The 13,494-nt window shown below is 37.9% G+C and overlaps 1 protein-coding gene and 1 non-coding gene across 2 annotated transcripts in view; one reads left to right on the top strand and one right to left on the bottom strand.

Annotated features, from left to right (window-relative positions):
- LOC115624874 (ecdysone receptor) overlaps positions 1 to 13,494 on the top strand; it is a 58,791-nt gene that overhangs the window by 24,584 nt on the left and 20,713 nt on the right. The window lies entirely within an intron of this gene.
- On the bottom strand, positions 9,547 to 9,630 carry Trnal-cag. The gene has a single exon. It is a non-coding gene; the product is annotated as a tRNA-Leu (tRNA).

Genomic DNA, 13,494 nt, shown 5'->3' with positions numbered 1-13,494 from the left:
CGTTGACGTTGACGGCGGCGCTTTGCTTTCTTTGCGTGCTGCGTTTGTTCGCAGTTTGTTTTATTTTGATTGCAAATTAATGCCAAGTGTACGAAAATAACTTGAAAATAAAAAGTAATAGACTATTTTCTGATAGGCGTTCCTCTCGCATGACGTCACACACGAGGCATGCAATGTGATCGTGTGCAATGAGTAACGAACAATTTTAAAATATTAAAATGCCTTTTATTCGAAATTTGCTAATGTGCCCACTTCATTCTTATCTATTTGCAGGTATGTTTCATAAGCAAAAAAAAGTCCCATTGAACTCACATGCTACTTAGTATAGGTAAGCAATGCAACAATCTTTGCCACAGTCGTCAACTAAAGTCATTGTGTTGCACCAGTCGCTCATACGATATTGGTAACTATCCCACCCATGGTGATAGTTCAAGTAGTGGCGAAGTTTGTTTTATTCCGTTTCATTAGAAAAGTACCCTTTTTTAGATTTATGGTGAATTCATATCAGCATTATAAACAAAACAAATAATTACATAACATATATCAAATACAATATACAATATAGTATACCCTTTGCCTTTCGTGTGCAGGGTACAAAAAGTAACTTTCAGTAAACTAGTGCGAGAGAGCATACGTACGAGTAGTGGCGCATGGCAGAGCGCATTCAAGATAATGAGCCAACAGAAAGTAGGTCAACAGCAGGCAGCAACAAAAACAATAATCGCCGCCTACACTCGGTGAGAGTGCCTGAGAATGTATACGAGTACGAGTATACATACATATATAGTATGTATGTAACTAACACCTGAGTGGACTGAAGGCTGTGGCTTTGCGATCATTTCCTCTCCTCCCCCAATTGCCCCAGAGTAAGAGGAATTTGTTTCCATTAAAAATTTGTTCAATTACACGCACAAACCAAATGCTTGCCGCCGACATCGTTTGCTGTAATTTACGGCACATCAAGTTCCATTGTGGGCACTTAAGTTTTCCAACCCAACTTTACATTCGTATGTACTACTTATGTGTATCAGTCAGATCGTCAATTAAGGCGCATACACATGTATGGCATGTATTGGGTTTCTGAAACGAAGTTTCCATTGCTTGGAAATTGATTAGCCAAGCAGAAAGAGAGAATATAGAACCAGTGACCCCCACCATAACTCTAAAAGAAAGAAGAATTACAGACAAAGCATTTCACCAACACTCTGGAGAACACAAACAAAACCGAAAGAAGCTTTGCAACTTTAACTAGCTTTTTATTGCATTTACTCATTCCATCGAATAAAAGTTAAGGACTGAGTGATCTATTCTTCTTCGAAGATTGTACAATGATCAACAAATTAAAAAACTTTCAAAAAAAACTTGCTAATTTATAGTAATGTATGTAGTGTTCCAGCACGATGGAATATCTTCAAGCAAATCGACCATTTTGTCTCCTATTTCAAAGTGCAGATGTGTGGAACAGCTTTTAAAATATTACATGGCCTGGAGGCGTTTCTTGCGTCCCGAAAACACTTTAGTAGCCAGTGGCTGGACATGTTTGCATATAGATGTTCTAAAACAACCTACAATTAATACGTAACTCTGAGGTAGGTTGCGAAACGAAGTGCTTGAGCGCTGTTTTACTTTGTAATGCAATGATAACCTATATGATTTATTTTTCAAAAGGCAAAATAAGTTGAAAATAACTGAAAGGAATTACACTTGCGTATCATGCTACACTTCATTGACCAGATAGTCCACTATTTTTGTATATTGCATGTTCAATAAACTAACTTATCAATTCCTATAGCCCGTCACTGTTTTATAGCTAGTCCAGAAGACTACAAAAGCTCTCATGCTAAGCATGATTTACTATATATAGTACTTGGGCTATCGCTGCTTCGAAAATGAAATGAAAATGCAAACTAAACATTGACCCAAATATGCCAATTAACCCACAAAAAAAGAGAGAAGCAACAAAAGGCGATGGCAACAAAAAATGAAAACGCGCACCAAGTAGAACGATAAAAATTGGGCACGGGGCATGTGAAATGAACTGAAAGATAGCGTAGAAACAGAAAAAGGCACTGTGTTGCGCTACTGCTACCTATTCGTATGGCCGTAGAAAGTGAAACTATGGGACCCGGGTGCGATGTAAAACTTATCAGACGTGTTCGGGCTTATCACACAAGCCACATCTTGTGGCAGTGCCCAAAAAAAAAAAAGAAAAAAGAACGACACACAAGTCTAATCAGCACAATTGTCGAACAGCGACGACTGCGGCAGCAACGCCGACTGCAGCAGCGGCAACGGCAGCAGAATTGGCGGCAGCGACTATCTCAAAGTAGGGCAACACACACAAATAATAACCCAAATTTGAGGCGCACGCATTTCCGACCTCAAGTGAAAAGCGTGCGTACGTGCTTGGTGCGTGAGTGAATGGGGAAGAGAGAGGGAGAGAGCGAGAGAGAGAAATAATAAACACACCTACAATGGCCGAATGTGGCGCTGAACGTCTGTGTCAGGGTGACCATGCCCCTGCCCCTTCCACAAGTTCTCATCTTTCACTCTTTCGCAATATGGTAATCGTAATGGGCAAAGGTGATTTAGCAGCGAGAATTTATTTCAACAGCCATTTAAATTGGCTTTGCCAGCGTAAAATGCTTTCGTAATCAACAAATAATATTCCATTAAAGAAATTCCATAGTTCTTACGTGCCGATCCATCTCTCTCTCTCACTCTCTGCCTCTCTCTCTGCGTCGCTTTCAAAACTTGTACTCGGTTGGGCAGAGTGTGTTATCTTCTCCGTTGAATAAATATAAACAATCCACGATGCTTGTATTGAGGTGAGTCTTAAAAGTGTGTTCCATGACCGTAAATAAAATGGAAATTCCTATAGAAAAATGCACAGTCTTTGCGGAAGATCCTTCCCTCAAGCTTATTGAAAGCTTTCATTTATTTAACGATGTCAGCTAAAAACTGAAAGGTGCGTAGGAAAATTTCTGTTCGAGAAAATTTCGACTTAGATCACATCAATAGATGTTAACCAGGGCCATTCACCTCATAGCGTGTACCCTTCGTGTAAACCGGGTCAATCGAAAATATTTCCACTAGTTTGAAACATGTTTTTCAAAATATTCTAAGCCTAATCGCGTTTGATAACTGAACAACCATGAGGCAAGTAGTTCAAGCCAAATCAAGTCAAAAAGCGGCATTTAAATCTGTTTATGTACACAGAGAAAAAATGTGCCGAATCATGATCTGTGTTTTCATCAAACCTACAAATCCATCCAGTGGCAAGATAATTTGGAACCAGATCTGCACATTAAAGTTATAGTAAATTATATTTTAATGAACATTAATAAAAAAAATAGTTTGCAATCTTAGTCAAATTTCTTTCAGTGCTTATAGCCTGTGTTTACTTAGCCGCTTTGTAGCTCACTTAGTGCCGAATTGCCAAACTCGTTTTAGGGGCTTAGTCACTCGCATAACAATAAAGCACATACCTTCCGATCACCAACACATTGATATGTAAATGGCCTTAAAAAGCCAACGAACTAACTAGACAACTAACTAACTAACTCAGTAGTAACTAAATCACCAAGTGAGGTGGAACTTGTTTTTTTGGCTGGCATGTTTTCGTTTGAACAATAATATGACCTTCACACTTGACCGAAGAGTTCATAAACTTAACACTATTGCTGGAAAATAAGACGTTTTAAACGTTTTGACTAGCTTCAAGCCAGTCAGTGTTGTCACAACTTGGCGATTGCTACTAACTTTGCTTTTTCTCGGTTCAAGTTCAGGGTCGAGTTACAATAAAAACGTTTATGGCCGGAAACGCTATACAAAAACACCTGAAGCTTACTTATAATAATTAAGCAAATTAATGAATATACATACTATATACTACAAGTAAGTAGTATACATTTGTCATAGGTAGTTCATTCAACTTGGCACAAGTTTATTCAATATGCCGCAAATGGAACTTGGCTGCAAGGAAATTCCACGTGTAGCTTTCATAATTGGAGTCAATTGGGGCCGATGGGATGATTGCGTGCCCAAATCGATATTTGGCTCTAGTCTAGGACACTGGGAGAATGAATGGGTGGGGACAGTAATTGTTTGCCACCTCTTATCGCAGCCAAAATAAAAAAGCGCGTTTACTTTCGCTTTACTTTCCAATTTTGCTCGGGCAGTGCGTTTTCGGACGCCTCGTATACAGATAACACAGTGCCCCACAATCGCACAGTTCAAATTGAGGTTAATGCCTATGTGTTGGTGGGCTGTCGTAGATGCTGATGACGCTCAGTTCCAGTCCCACTCCCATTAGAAGAGCGAGCTCTGGCTCTGGCTCCGGCTCCGGCTCTGGCACTTGTACTCGTATATCAATGATATCAGTGTTGCCCTGGTAGCTGATAATGCACATTTGCTCTATTTAATTTTGCCATAACAGTTTTATATAAGTAAGCAACAACAGCGCCAATTATCAACAATTCTGTATTGTCAGCGAGCGCCTTATACTCGTATTTTGTATTTGTTGGTACGATTATGGTCCCTACATTCTACTGTCTGCTCCACAGCGATAAGATAATCGTGCCGTGCAGAGCTCAGTAAATAGAGTTCTCACTGTACCACAGCACCGTATGACTAGGCACTAAGTCCAGTGGGGCAAACAGCAGGTGTGACAAACGAAAGCGAAATTTTTGCAAAATCAGGCAGGAAACTTTGAAAGACAAATATGAATATTCTTAGAGCTTCGACGCCTTTGAAATGCAACAAGAATGTAACGATGGATCCAAGCTCACCCAATTCTTGAATACCCTGTACCCTGTACTCTTTGCAGTTCAGAGTTAAGCCAAACACAACAACAGCTGCTAAAAGAGCTTGGCAAGAGATTACCATTTATTCTGTATCAATTCTTTCAGTATTGATGTGTGCTTATAAAATTGTAGGACGAAGCTCTATCAATAGATGGCAGATATACTACACACATCCTAATGTGCGAGTATTTCTAAGTTAACAACCAAAATACAAACCGAAAGCCATGAAAAAAGTATTGTAAATGTAAGCCGCTCTAAAGCCTTGAGCATTACAATTGGAACAAGCCCACGCTTCGGGGCTTCAAGTAGCTGGCAGCAAACTCACTTTTAATGATTTTCAATTACATACGTGTACGAGTGTCTTATTTTTTGTGCTCTTTGGTATTTTTGCAATTGAAAAAGAAAGTGGGGAGCGTCGTGTGGGCGTCGTGTTGTACTGCAATTATTATGATTTCTTAATTGTGCGCCACACTTCACTTCGCCGGCCAGTTAATCATCATAATTATATAAAAAATTATGAACAGCCTACCGCATGCTCCATGCACAAAGTAAAAGTGCTGCCTGAGTTAAATCTATGCCACATACATATCTGTATATGTACTTGTAGCTACATACGTACACATGTATCTGTGTGTGTGTCTGTATGTCAAGTCTCTCTAACCGCAAGGCATTTCTGTGTCGGAGCCACAGTCGAAGGCTAACACTAACGCCATTTAAGCCTCGCATTTCTTTGCCATGAATTTTGACTGATTTTGTTTTTACTGTTGTGTAGTGGGTGTTGCTTGTATGCAGCCCATATGGCAAACACACACAGCAACACTTTTTTTTTTTTTAACCTATGAAGGCTCTTGCTTTTGCCCATAAAAAATGGTAAAAAGTTAAGCTAAACAAATAAGCTGCAAAAAAAAACAAAATAAAACAAAATGTTCAAAAAGCACGCACTTGCGGGCTTTGCTTGCTATTTGTTTAGAAAACAAAAAATGTTACAAGGTTAGCTGGGTACGCGAATTTATTGTTGTTTAAATTGAACAAATAAAAAAACACAAAAAATGAATAAATAAAAAAATCAAATGAAACGAGCACAAACAGATTATGCGAATAATTGGGCTAATTGTCATAAAATTTGGTGTTGTCTGAAAAATGTGTGTGCATTATTCTGTTGCCCGTGTGAAGTACAATTTTTAATTACTATCTGAATCATTTCCAATCTGACCCAAATACACCAAAGTCAGCTGATTTGGCAAACAATTTTATTGCAATGAGAGACGAATTAGTCTGGACTTCGAAAATGAATCCAGAGAACAGAGTGCAGTTTTGAAATAAGAAAATATTGCTGATTCTGGCTACATTTCCCTAAAATCCAAATCCTTTGATAAGTAATTTGATTCACTCCTTTATTATTATAATTATGTTGTATTCACATTAAGAAACGTGTCAGATGACGTAGCCGATTAGAAGAGTGCGATGATTTTAACAAAGAAAGTTTTGTATTTTTGACAAATGTATAATTGTTTTTACCTTTCGGTTCCAAAAACCAATAAACCAGAAAGTGTGGGAAAATATTGGATACGAGGCAGATTTTTAATCTATAAGTAAAATACAATAATATTATTAATTGCTCAAAGGTTTCAATGGAAACGGCTCCATTCCATTCTGATTCTAAGAAAATTTCAAATGTTGCTCCATAAGTGCGATGAGTTCGCGTTTCAGCGCCTCATATTTTGTTACCACTTATATATTAACTATGCATATGTGATATGTATTCTTATATACTATATTTCTGGCTTAGTTACATATTGACATCATTTTCTTTATTTACTTTGTGCTTTCTACGTTTACTGGGCACATCAAGCGTAGGCAAACTCTTATGAGTTCCAATATACGGACGTGGATATACGGTCGTACCTATAATTATATTCGATTTGTTTTCGGACACAATGGCGAAAATTTGCGTCGCGTACTTGAATTATTTATGTACCAACACTTGTGTACTTCAGTTCGCTTTTGTATTTTTTGTATTTATCAGTACATATGCGGTATATAGGCGCCATATACGAGTACATGTACCTATATACCTATACGAGTATTGCATCGCGTTATTGACAATATGCGCCTTCGCTGTTTTTGTTGTCATTGCTTTGCCTTCGTTATTTGCAATTCCTTTTATTTTTGGCGCGACGGTCGCGCACTTTTAATTTTAGCAACAAAAAACAAAAAGTAGTTGGAAAAAATACCATAAAATACAATATGCTGTGCGAATCCGAAGCAAACGCATTAATCAACACGTGTTGATGACTTGACTTTTATTGTTGTCTTTGTTGTACTTATGTATTTATACAAGGCATATACTATATCTATCATATTACATAACGTAAGGCATTTGTGTGTAAGGTAAGGGTCAAAACCTCGACGTAAAGATTTTAAGGCCTTGCTTTGATTTGTACGTGTTTCCCATTTTTGTTTTGTTTCATTTTATGTTGGTGGCATGCGAGCTGCTCACCTATGAAGCATTGCTAAGTTACCGTTAAAATTTAATTAAACTTTGAGCATTATTTTTTTGAGCATTTGATTTGCTTAGCTAAGTCAACATTAATCATTGTATTTTTTTTCGAAAACGGCAAGGTCAGGGCTAGGCGGAAGATGCTAATAAATTAAAGCCGGCTATGGTCGGAAATAATTGTGTACATAGGATCTATGCAATGTTTTGAGCATTTTTATTTAAATGTAGGCTTTCATTTCAATAATTTTCTACAAATATTGCTGAATCTTAACGTCCTTAGAAGAGCTAAAGAGTTTTCGAGAGCGTTCGAACATCAGATAGGATCGATGTTTTTTAGAAGGAAATATATTAATGGGTATTTTAAGATTTTCCCTAAAATAGAAATCCGTGGAAATTATTTACTTCCAGTCATAAAAAAGTTACCTATATAAATAAAATAAAATATTAATATCGATGCGACCTCTTATTTCAGACAGCAACTAATTAGACTTAGATGTAAACACTCTGAACTGCCTTCTACACTTGGAAAGCAAAACAAGACGCCTAATTCAATTCACTAACTATACAAATTTGGCCAGAAATAGAGAGGAGGGAAAAATCGTTAGAATATTTGGCCAAAACGTTCATTGAACCCCATGCTCAAGGTTAAATGTTGATGCGTAATAAAAATGAGTTTACAAAAAGGCAGCAACGAGCCACAATAACAATAACACTAACAACAAGAACAACAATAGGTTAGCTGGCCGTTTCACACATTGTGGCTCAAAACGTGTTGCCATAGTCGCCGAAGCAGAAGCCGAAGCCAAAGTCAAAGCCAAAACACAGCCCATGTGCGTGCCCCACTCACCGGCTCACTCGTCCCGGCCTTTGGCTCTACGAAACGCCGGCACCGATTAGAATTTTTACTATTATTTCCTACACTACACTACATATATATAGTATAGTGGCGGTTATGCGCGGGCTTGGACCCGCGGCTTTTACACGTTCGTTTTCTGCTGCGTCAGCGGGTTTTGAATTTTGTTTCCTTTGGTGCTCGCCTCGTACATTTTGCTTTCTGGCTGGTTCGGTTCTCTTTGGCTCGTTCTTCGTCATGCCTTTTTGCTATTTTCTTTCATAATTACATGCGTTGCTTTCGGCCTGGCCGGTAATAATAATAATAATGATTATTATTATGATTATTATTATTCTTTCCAAAGCAAATTAAATTTTATGTTTGTTTTGTGTTGCTATTTTCATTTTTCTTTTGTCAGCGCTTATTTATTTATTTATTTATTTTAGCCATGTGCTTCACTTTTTCAAAAACCAACCTGCACATATCGCTCTTTTGTTAAAGAGCTCAACAATAGGCGTCCAGCACAAAAAAAAATATTTTAAAGTCTACCAAATCAGAAAAAGTTTCGCTACTCCGACTTTTGTCTAACAAACAAAATTACCTTTGTATGTGTGTTTTTAATTAAAATAACAATGTGCCAATCAGAGGTGATTTATTAAAAAAAAAAAAAAAAAAAAAAAAAAAAAAAAAAAATGCTAAGCGCCTTTTGCCAGCCAAAGTTCTACGTAGCCGGCTTATTAAGGAGGAGGCAAGAATTCATTTCCCAATATTTTTCATTTCGATTGTATCAGTTTGTTACTTAAGTCTTTTGTTTTTGTTTGGCATTAGAAGTTTTATATATGGAACATGAAAATATTTTATAATAGAATACGATGTCGAAATAACGAAACTGCTTTTCGTGATAAGAAATCATAAGTATATACACAACTGTAAAAATCTGTCGAATCTAGTCTGTTGGACAGTTGAAATGAATGACAGGAGTTGTAGAATGATTCTAGTAAAAGAAATTTAAAAAAAGGTTCTTTTCTAAATAGGGCTTTAGGCATCGTATACCTAATGTGTAATTATTTCTTAGTTGGATGATATGGTAATGGATGTTATGGTTGTTGGCTTAGGATATAGAGATACTGAGGTTAAAATATACCGCATTTCACTTTCAACTGAATCGCAAGTGCATCCCAATTAATAATTCCAATTGTAAATAAGTAAAACGGGTTAGTTTTTACTAAAAATTCAATATTATTCATACAACTAAGCATTTAAAGAACTGAAAGGCAGTTTAAAAGTAATGCTTCTTGTTTGTGAGATATTTCTTCTGAAAAGGCTTGCTGAACTTTGTGGGTTAAATAAAGCCAACTACGAGTGTTTTTTCTAAAATCTAATTATTCTTCAAAAAATAAAGTTATATTTGTCAGAAGTGGGATTCGAACCCACGCCTACAGAAGTAGACTGCGACCTGAACGCAGCGCCTTAGACCACTCGGCCATCCTGACCTTCTGCCCAGCGACTGAGTGTCGGACACAAATTTAAGTGCCCTTGGTAGTGTAGGGTATATTTTTAAAATTGTCGGCAATGTGTGCAAATTGTTAATAAAATAAATTATAAAAGAGAAAAACCACGGGTATTTAAATAGAACGAGTATTTCACGATAATAGTTCATGCGTGATTTTTGGGGCCGGATAGAGTACCAAAATCCACCCACACTGCGATGGGCCGGACCAAAAAATACAAACTGAAGCGCGTGTGTGTTCGAGTGAGTAATTATTGTTTATTTTGAAATTGGGTTAACAATTTTCGGGTGCAAAGGCGTTAATTATGAAAAAAACATTCATTTCTGCCTCTGTAAATGATTTGTTTTTTTTTTTTTTCAAATTATTAAATCTTGTTGTACGCGACTAACAACAAAAAATGGCATTTCAATTAGCAACATGTTCGACTGCTTATCTCACCTCAGTATCGGGGGAGCTTTGCTTGGGGCTTAAGCACGCGTTTGTGTGTGGGCCTCACTGGGATTGTAGGCCGCTACCTAACGGTACCAATCCGTATGTACACATGCAATGGTAGATGTGAAGAGCAAATAAGCCAAATTTGGCATAAGCCGAGAAAGTTGCAGTTGAGAAAAAAACATTGCTATATAGTTTCTTGGAAATCGTGAAAGTTACATAAGTTTCGGAATCGGGCTTGGGAGTACAATTAGGGCATTCAAGAGACACAAACCTGTCCCGCTTAGGGCTTAGGAGAATATGAATACCCCGTCTTATACTTTCCGAAACCGTGCGCTCATACAGACACAGAGATAGACAGCCGATTGGACCAACAGATAGGATATATTGACTTCTCCCGTCATACAGTTTTATACCGATACCGAATAGTTCCGTTATGCTCGCTCTTTTCAGTCATCACTATAAGTGCAATATTTTAATATTTCCTGTTTTGATTTATTGCCACATCCGTAAATATCGTTAATTCTGACCAAAACCCGCTGATTTACGGCCTTTTGTCTCATGAATTTTCAGCCGTATCGGTTAACGACTTACAAAACAAAATTGCCTTCGCATTTTCTTAGCTTAATTTCTTCTGTTTATTAAGTATCCTCGTTCTTTGTGAATTTAAGTTCATTTCATTGAATGAACATCGTGTCTTTAAAGAAATGTCGTGCCTTGGACACATAAATTTGAGCTTAAGTGCCATAAATTAATGGCCATATACATATTAAAACATGACTTCCTTAGACTGAGAGACAGCAGAAACTAAAGTCCAACACCATTTAACTAAATACATATTTTTGTCGAAACAAACGCTATTGAGAGACTAAAAAGGAAACAGAAAGGCAAAGAAAAAATCGACTCAGGCGCATCATTAAAAACACGCGGCGATATTCGAGCAGACAACAAAAAACTAATTAATTCGGTCTAAACAGCACAGAAGTTAAGAAATGATAATAATACCCATAAGTATAATGATGTTGGCTATGAATACTCGTACGATCACGATGTGGTCGGTGAGAGGTCGACCAAGCATGGAGCAAAGCAAGCACCAACCTGCTGCCCAACTACCCTACCCCATTCTCCATTCCCTATACCTCATTATAAGTCTTCAACTCTCGCTCTCCATTCCCCCATGATCCAAGTTAGACGCAAGAAGCCGCGCGAAACGTGTTTGCGCGATTCTGGTGCGTTTTCTCTGCGTGCCTTGCGCGTTTTTCGTTCCCTACGCGTCGCTCGAAACTGGGCTTATTATTTTTCTTTATTTTGCGCATATACTCGTAACTTAGATCTGTCTGTGCGTCACAGTTCTTGCGGTCTACGCTTTGTGCCCGGCCTGGCTTATATCCACACGTGTACATACGAGTACATACGATATATATGTATTTATATGTATTAGCTGGTTGGTAGCTTCCAACAAATTGTTGTCGCTAAAAAGTAATTATCTGTAATTTTCGTGTGCGCTTCCTACTGATCCCTTTTGCCTTCTGCAAATGATTTCAATTGGCACCCCAAAGGCGAACATGTTTGCGAATTTTATCATAGACTCCAAATCAGCAAATGCATAACTTAGACATAGCATACGGTATTACTTAAGATCCTGCGTGAAATCGACCATTATTTTTTTTCGTTCTTTATCAAACGAAAAGCGTCAGCCGGCTGCCTTTCGAGTTAACAAGAACTAACAAATGCATTGAAAGGGCCAGGCCCAGGGCCAACTTTAGGCCGACTTGTCTGGCTGCGCTATCAATCCCCAAGCATCAAGCCACCTGCTACTGGCCGACAAGCACCGGAACAAAAACCGTCTCGGCGCATTTTCAATGAGACGACCGCGGCCGAAACAGCAAAACGGCAAAAAGCTGCAGCCGCCGCATGTCATGCCTTAAAATTGCCTAAATTTATTTCAATCCTTTAAGCACTAATTTTAAATTAGATTCCAATTGCGGCCAACGGGCTCAGTCTCGCTCTCAGCTCTCTGCTAGTTTGTGGCACTTTTTGCGGCAGCTGTTATTGTTGTTGCAACACGTAGCATCTGCTTGAGCCGACTTTAGTCTCCTGCCCATTTGTTCATGCGTACACGTATATAGTACTATAGTATATAGCTATGTATGTGCACGCATAATTTTAAGTAGCTTGCAAATGTTTCTCAACGCGATTTTTATCGCATTCGGAAATTTAATTGGTTTGTCTTGACTTTTGACTCTACTTCCTTGCGGCAACGTCCAAATTGATAAACGGACAAAAGAAATGGCTCATCAATCAACGCGCCGCGCACACGCATCTTTTGTACTTGCTCATTATATTGCTCACTCTTGGCGAATATGTCTAAATATTACCCATACGTCATGTGTGTAACAGAGCCCTGCAACAGTGACAGACCCAAGGAATGCGAACTGATTCAGACTCATCCACAGCCATGCTCGTACGACAGTGAATAGGTTAGCCTGAATTATTAACAACTCAGTTCAAAAGCACATGATTTGAAAGACAGTTTGTTCTGCCATCCTGAAGAGTGACATTTCATGTCTCGGAAATCTTGTACTAAAAATCTTGTTAATAAAATTAATGTATTTGCCTCTTCCGCTTTGCTTTTCTTTGAGAATTATTCGGCACATTAGCCACACAAGCAGGACTCTAATATGAGCTGCCTATTTATTAATAAAGCGGCTGCTCGCCAGCAAAAGTTGTCAACACGCAAGCTTCATGAGACTAAATTTAAAAATTGAAATAAAATCGACACTCAACACTTGTTGTTGTCTGTATTTAAAGGCATACAATATTTGTATTTATTTATATTTGTTGTGCACGTACTTATACCTTTAAGCAAATTTTGTTTTAAGGCTACGAGACCTAGACCTACTCTTTATTCATATATAATTCAATGTAAAAAACAAAGCCAGCACAAAAGTGAAAAAGCTTAAATATATGTATAGTATGTACATATGTATGTGCGTACATAGCTAAGTGCTTTTTAATTTTTTGTTTTTTTTTTTTTGTTTTGTATAACTGAATGACTGAGCTTTTTGTGCTCAGTATTCTTTTGACTATGTATGGGAAGCGAAGAAACTGGGCATTGACAAAGATAAAAGTATGATGACGCACTTGAGGAGTTCTTTTATCACAAAAACATAATCAAGCAGGGTTTACTGCTCTCCACTCCAACGCTAGTGCCTCTTAAAATCTCGTCATCTGTAGTAACTACCTTGAATTATATAGCTCAGAATTTTACTCATACGTGTGCTAGGAAATACAGATGTACGGGCATCCGAATACATGCAACCAAGGAAGGAAATATCACATCAAAAATTAGTCCAGTAGTAACAGTTCTTCAACTGAAAAGCACAAACAAACCCGATCTAAGACGGACTCTAT

This window comes from Scaptodrosophila lebanonensis, unplaced genomic scaffold (assembly GCF_003285725.1).
Source record: "Scaptodrosophila lebanonensis strain 11010-0011.00,11010-0021.00 unplaced genomic scaffold, SlebRS2 tig00000061-arrow-pilon, whole genome shotgun sequence".
NCBI classification, from domain to species: Eukaryota; Metazoa; Arthropoda; class Insecta; order Diptera; family Drosophilidae; genus Scaptodrosophila; species Scaptodrosophila lebanonensis.
Note: the sequence above shows the minus strand (reverse complement) of the source record. Positions and strands in the feature narration are given on the sequence as shown.